Genomic DNA, 7,118 nt, shown 5'->3' with positions numbered 1-7,118 from the left:
ATTGTTTTCTAAAGTAACCTCGGAAGGAACACTGGACGAAGTCGTAGTACTGGAAGCCATGTTAACCTTGGCATGAAACGGCCACCGTAGGAGTTAAAATGCGCTCGGAATGGGAGGGGCTAGAAAGTAATATTCAGTTGATTGTCATATAGAATTTTACCGCTAGATGGGAGAAGTTCTTACACAAGGTAGCTTTAATGTAGGCACAAACATAAGAACTATGTAGTCATAACAAAAAGAGGCCAGGTAAACAAATGTCCAAAAGTGTGTACCTGTTCACTATGAGGACTCCAGAAGGAAGAGACCCAAAATCAATGGCAATACCTGTACACTACGCAATGACCTTTGACATGCTTCTCTCACACTCTTACAAAATTGATGCTTTGTTCATTGCTGAAATGTTAAGACACTTTGATACAATTAACCTGTTGAGGAGTACGGTCACAAATATGTGATCAGATGCAGCTGGGCCCCTGGGAGTACGATCACAAATATGTGATTAGAACGTTTTCGAAAAAGGTTCTATAACATGATGCAACAATTACCCTAAGAACACTGAAACTATAGAACGTTCGCGTAGAATTCTAGAAGGAGCCAGGAAAATAATACACTCTCAGGGGAATGGCATTGTCTTAAAGAATTCACTCCTCAACAGGTTAAACATTGATTTCACAATAAAGACATGGTTTGTTGTGAGATTATTTTTTAAATAAATTGGGTTACCTGACGTGGTCTTGTCTATAACCGGTCCCATTCATGTTGGCTAAGACATGCAGTGTATACCCACAAAAAAGTATGGCGAGGTCTGGCGACCCCACTTTCCCCAAACCCATTCTAAGTCCTTACTCAAATACCCCCCTCAAACGTTAACAACTAAATCAAGCAAAAACTAGAAAGCAAAGTCATTTGTTTTATTTACTCCATATGAACAAGAACCGAGAAAACCAAACAATCACGATTAAACGAGTGTAGGCTGCCGCCATATCAGATCAGAGCGCTATGTGCGTAGCGCGCGCACACACAAGCACGCTCACACACATAGCCTATACACATGTAGCGTTAGGCCTACAACGTTACATTAATTATGCAATAGCAGGTCCCAGGCACTCAAATATATAAGAGGAGAAGGAATTCTTTAAAAAGCCTTTATTGAATCTGGCTTAGGTCATTTAAAATAGAATACAAATGCAAAATAGACAACAACTGCAGTGAGTTGGGAGAGAGAAAGCAAGAACACATAGGCTACTACTGGCCAATCCTCTCCAATTGTTTAGAATTGGACTCTGGGCGTTTGGGAACAGCTGAGGGAGGAGGCTACTTGAAACTGCGAGTTTCGGTCGGTGTGAGCGAGCGGACTTTCAGTCAAGTACCCGTTGACAGTAATTAACATCCTTTTGAACAATCTAAGCTGTGCGAACGTCAGAGGGCGGGATCAGACGTGACTAGCTCCTTATAATATCGGAGCACCTCTCAGGTAATCAGACAACAACTGCAGTGAGTTGGGAGAGAGAAAGCAAGAACACATACTTCTTCAGGGCAACTTCTTCAGGGCAAAGTAGCAACATGAATGAGAATGCCACAGACTTATAAGTTAAGTCCCACCCACAATACAATAATTTCATTAACTCAATAAGATCTAATATAATCAATTAGCCTAATGAGTAAACGGGTCTGCAAGAAAACCACACACAATAATCAAAAACTACACACACACACACAACAACACCAAAGAACAAATGAGAACGTAGACTATCTGAAAAAAGAGAGAAGAAAACAAACCAAATCAATTATCAATTATTAGAACACCCAGAAATGGAAAATCCTAGACAAGACAAAACTACATGAGATCATGAAAGAGAGCAAAACTTAATATTACGACATCATAAAAAACACTTAAATTCTATGTCCTCGTTCAAGCCAGGATAACTTAACGCATCCAGCTGATGGATCCAAAATGTCTCGCGCTGGTTGAGTCTGCGGATCCTATCACCGCCTCTCTCCAAAGGCCTTACATGTTCTAACCCTTCTATTTTTAATAGAGAATCATCTTTATTATGAACCTGTGCAAAGTGTTGGGCCATCTGATAATCAGGGTTGCTGGTCAGGATAGCGTATTTATGTTCCGCCAAACGATCACGTAGACGCCTTTTTGTGCGCCCTACATAAAACACCTTACATGTACAGGATAGACATAAAAAATGTGGTGTTACAATTTATGAAATCTCTTATTTTGTAGGTTTTGTTAGATTTGAAATCCACAAATGTTTTTGAAGGAATGACATTACCACAGTGGGGGCAATTCATGCATCGGTGTACACCGATGGGTCTCTTAAAGGAATTATCCGGAGTAAAATGCACTTTAGATCGATTTACGGATGATTGGGGGTACATACGTTGAGTTGACATCAAAATCATGTCATTCGGATGTGTTTTGAGAAAGTTCGATTGTACCGTTTTCAGTCACACAACTCGTGGCCTGGAAGTGAGCAGGGCATTTCAATTTCACCGCTACAAAACGCTATTTTTATACCTCTTCTACAGTTCCAAACAACATAAAACTTACGTGGTAGTGAGTAGAGGGTCCCTAAAGCCAAACCGAAGTATCCCGAGGTCTTTATGTGGTCGAATAGAGAGTCCAGAATGAATGTCATCAAGCCAGTACCTTTCCGGAAATGTTGCCATCTTTGCTGTAGGAGTCTTATTGCTGGGTGTGTTGTAACATGCTCTGGAAATTCACAATTTCATCGCCGTTTAAAAAAAAAAAAACATAGTCCAGTATTTCTTTCGAAATTGAAATGAAGTTGTATGGACTGGACTATGTTTTTTTTTTTTTTTTAAAAGGCGACGAAATTGTGAATTTCCAGAGAGTGTTACAACACACTCAGCAATAAGACTGTTGGAGGGTAGGGTCAGAATTAACAATGGCCCAGTTATTCTGAATGATTCGTTTGATCAAGTTAGCCTCTGTACTAAGGGTGTCACGATTTCGATTTTATTTCGAAATCGATCGAAATTACATCTCAATCTCGAACTTCGAACTTAAAAGTAGAATCGACGATGCAGCCACACCCCCAATCTCACGTCCAGCATGTATGGCAAGACGCACAAACACACATGCACGTGCTGAACTGCAGCGTCAACACTCCTCTAATTTTAAGCTGCAGCCAGTTAAAATATAGGCCTACACATCAATCTACCGAAATCAAAGCCCCTCTTGCTACTTTGAAATCACCGGTGTGGAAGTATTCGTTCATTCACGTCAATTAAAACTAACTTAGCCTACTCAACTTAGCAAGTGAAAAGATGGTCTAATTACAGTCCAAAGTTACTTTAAGGCTTAAAATGCACATTTATAAGTAGGCTACATATTCCATGAACACTAACCTTGGGTCTCTTCGGAGTGTGCTGAAACAATGAAATTAACATTCTGTGTTGTTTCATTTTACCATGTTCACGTCTCTGTTTTAGCCTAATGTTAGTTCTGTTTACATTACAACCTCGCGGTTGGAACGGTTTCAAAGCGGTTTCAAAATAAAAGCCCCCCGAAAAAGAAAAGGCCAAAAAGAGTAAATAACATAAGGAATGCATTAATAGTAATATTTTAAAAAGATCGAAAATCGAATCGAATCGTGACTTTAAAATCGAAAATTACATCGAATCGAGGATTTGGAGAATCGTGACACCCCTACTCTGTACTATGTTGTATAACAAAAATAGGGCGAGATTGTGTGTTCCTCTTACGTCCCTTCTTAATCAAGGTGTCAGGACGGTTCAAAGATTGAGCTCTGGACCGTGCTTGAGCTACTATATCTGGTTTGTAGGCTCTTTTTATGAAACGTTCTGACATGTTGTCTGCCTGTTTATTAAAGTCCTTATCCTCATCGCAAATGCGGCGTAACCGCTGGAATTGGCCAAAAGGCACATTATTAATAAGGTGTGAGGGATGAAAAGAATCTGCCCTAAGTATAGTATTCTTGGATGATTTCTTTCTGAATATAGTGGTATGTAGCTTCCCTTCTAAATCTATGGAAATGGTAAGGTCTAAAAAATCGATGCTATTTTTGGAGTACTCTATAGACAACTTGATATTCTTATTGATCGAATTCAGGTATCGGTGAAACTCCAACACCTGTGTCTCAGTACCCTTGAAAACAAATAATAAATCATCAATATACCTACCATACCATGTTATGCAGTGATGAAAAGGATTAACAGGATTAAGCACATGTAATTTCTCCCATAACCCCAAATAAAGGCAAGCATAATTGGGTGAAAAACAGCAACCAATTGGAACACCAATTTTATGTTTGTACAACTTGTCAGTAAATATAAATACATTATTGTGGATAATAAACTCCTTAAGTTGCACAATGAAATGAGGGGGAGGCCTGATGTTATCTCGATCAGAAATAAAGGGCCCTATCATGACATTCTAAAGTGCATCGTCACTCGTCAAAAGTCTATTCAAATTGAGTAGGATGTCCAGTTCACATTGGGAGGGGTTTCGTTCTCAAAAGTGGAGCGCATGGCGTAACAAGGTGTTCCTAGGTCTTTTAATCAGTCATATGGGTGTGTTTGGGGCGTAACATCCTTTTAAACCAATGAGAATGACATCTGTCATTCCCTTTAACGGCGCAACGCGCGATATGTAAAATAAATGCATCGGTATTTTGGCATTCAACGGCGCATTTGAAGGAGGCTGCTTGCGAGACCGTATGGAATAGTCATTCTTAAACCATGCTTTACTAAAACCTAGCATAGCCTTCACGCATTTGCACTCGTCTATTATTTGAACTCATTGGCTCAAGTGAAACTAACTTCACCAAGGAGTCAGTCAACGACAAGACAGTTATATGCAGTTACTTTCACTATTGACTGACAATGGGTTACCATCGAAAACATAGGCTGGAAAAAGCAACACTTACCCTAATGTTGCTCAAATGACTGAATAAAACAACATTTATCCTGCAGAGGAGTTGCTTATATCTCGTGACCGTGCGTCTTCAGCTGTGCTCCATACGTGTCTCTCGCCTCTCCCCTAATCACTTTTAACCGTCATTCCCAATTTGCAAATGATGGTGAATAACTACTCATCATGAGATGTACAGTATTTCGTAATATCTTTATTCTAATTATGTTTCCCATTGTAATCGTGCAATTTAATGCTTTGCATGGACGTGCGCTGGTGTGCGTTCATGAATGATAGAAGGATGGTGCGTGCACCTGCCAATATGACTGTGGACATGCGCTCTTAAAATAGCATATGAACAACTCGCCATTGACTTCTGACCAGGTTTAGGTGGTGTATGATAGCGATTTTTAGACAATGCGCGAGTCCCCTCCCTAGGTTGTTAATTGCCACACCCCTGGGCGCAATGCTTAAAAAATAAACATGCAAAATACCGAATTCAACTTTCCGCGGGTGAATAACAAGTATTACGCCATGCGCTGGTGACCCAAAATACAGCCCAAAGTGTTTCAAAGCATGGAGACCCTCATCATGTAGCCTGACGAGCCAGACCCACATTAAAATGTAGGGTCTGGAAACTCACCGTTCGCAGTGCTCAGTCCGAGGGGCGGGATAATCAGTTGTCTTTCAAATTCCCTCTGCACGCAATAGGACAGCGGCAGCGCTATGAGTCCCATGCGTTTCACACCAGCGGAGCTAGTTGGCTAGTTCAAACGTTTGCTAACTTAATAAAAGCTTAACTCGTGTCACACTGTTCGCCAGCAGCAACATCCATCTTATTTGTTTTCAAGTAGCAGGGAATTCAAGCCAAACCGTTGCAACTCTGCCATCAATCATTATGTTAAGCCCACCTAACGACTCTATACACAATTTCATTGGCCTGATTAAGTTTCGATTTCTGGAGCTCACAAAACAACGGAGAGTTGCTAGACTAGCCCTAGCTGCCGCTAGGGGCGCGTCTAGATTTCTAGGATAGTTCTGGGTATTCTTTTGGAACATTGCAGGCCCAACTGCAGTCAGACCTGCCTACCTCGCCATAACAGGTCGATTTGATTGGCTAATCAGTCCATTGCATTAATTAGTATTCTGTACAATTTTGAACCGACTTTTGGAGCTGAATACGATGCAATAAAACTAGAGAAATGTTAAAAACAGACCACGTAGCATTTGTTTAGGGTTGTCTAGCAACAGAAGTGACTACTTAATTTGTAAAGCAAAATGATCTAGCTCTACATTGCAGAAGAATTAAGGATACTGCTTCTTCATGACTTGTTTAAATGTCATTGTAATTTATTTGACGCATGCTCGCGTTTAAAAGTGTCACGCATAGCTGTCCCCGATGTTACAGCAGCTCCTTGTGGAAACAGCAAAGAGTGCACATATCCGATGAGATTTCTGACGAGGAGCATGCTCTCTGCCTCACCAGAGCCTTACTGTTTATTAATAAAACAATGATATAGAATAGAAACATCTGGAATCTATTTATTTCATCTTAAAGTTGGCTACAAAGAGCATTCAGAGAAAACAATACATTTTTCTTTATCTGCAATGTTCCAGGAAGATAGGCTTACATTTATAGGCTGTCCCTGTTTGATCACAGGTCCAAGAAAACGAGTGGATATAACGTCAATGTATTCTAGTTATGTTTCATGTACTTTATTTCATGTTGAGTTTTGCTTCCCAGCATGCATTGCGATTCATTTAGTATTTTTGGCTATTATTAGTTTTTAATATTTTAAAACGATATGGTTTGAACAATTTATCTTAGGCTAGCCTAGGCCTACTCTGATGATGTTTTGAACAATATACTACGGGATATGCCCATTAAAACATTGTATTAGTTTATTAAGAAAATGACACCGTAGATGTGAATGCAGCACATCCTAGCCCGGTATAAATGTCCATGTCTACTCATCATTGGTGTAATGCATTCGGAGGACGTGATTTCATACATGTGTGAAAATATGAGGTGAGTGAAGTTGATTGTGTAGTTGTAGAACAAGTTGTTAATGCGTGTTCATGTTCCGTCTACCTCTCTCCTAGCAACGCTGAGACTTACAGGATGTAATAGCCTACCGTACTAAATCGCGCTTCATGTTTTTTTTTTTTTTTACCATCGCGGAAATATAAACGTCATGCGCATAACGTC

The sequence above is a fragment of the Alosa pseudoharengus genome, unplaced genomic scaffold, assembly GCF_046254945.1.
Source record: "Alosa pseudoharengus isolate Yale_2024_CS ecotype anadromous, Long Island Sound unplaced genomic scaffold, YU_APseudo_1.1 YU_APseudo_1.1_scf_17, whole genome shotgun sequence".
Classification (NCBI taxonomy): Eukaryota; Metazoa; Chordata; class Actinopteri; order Clupeiformes; family Clupeidae; genus Alosa; species Alosa pseudoharengus.
The sequence above is the reverse complement of the archived record's forward strand: the minus strand, read 5'-3'. Positions refer to the sequence as shown.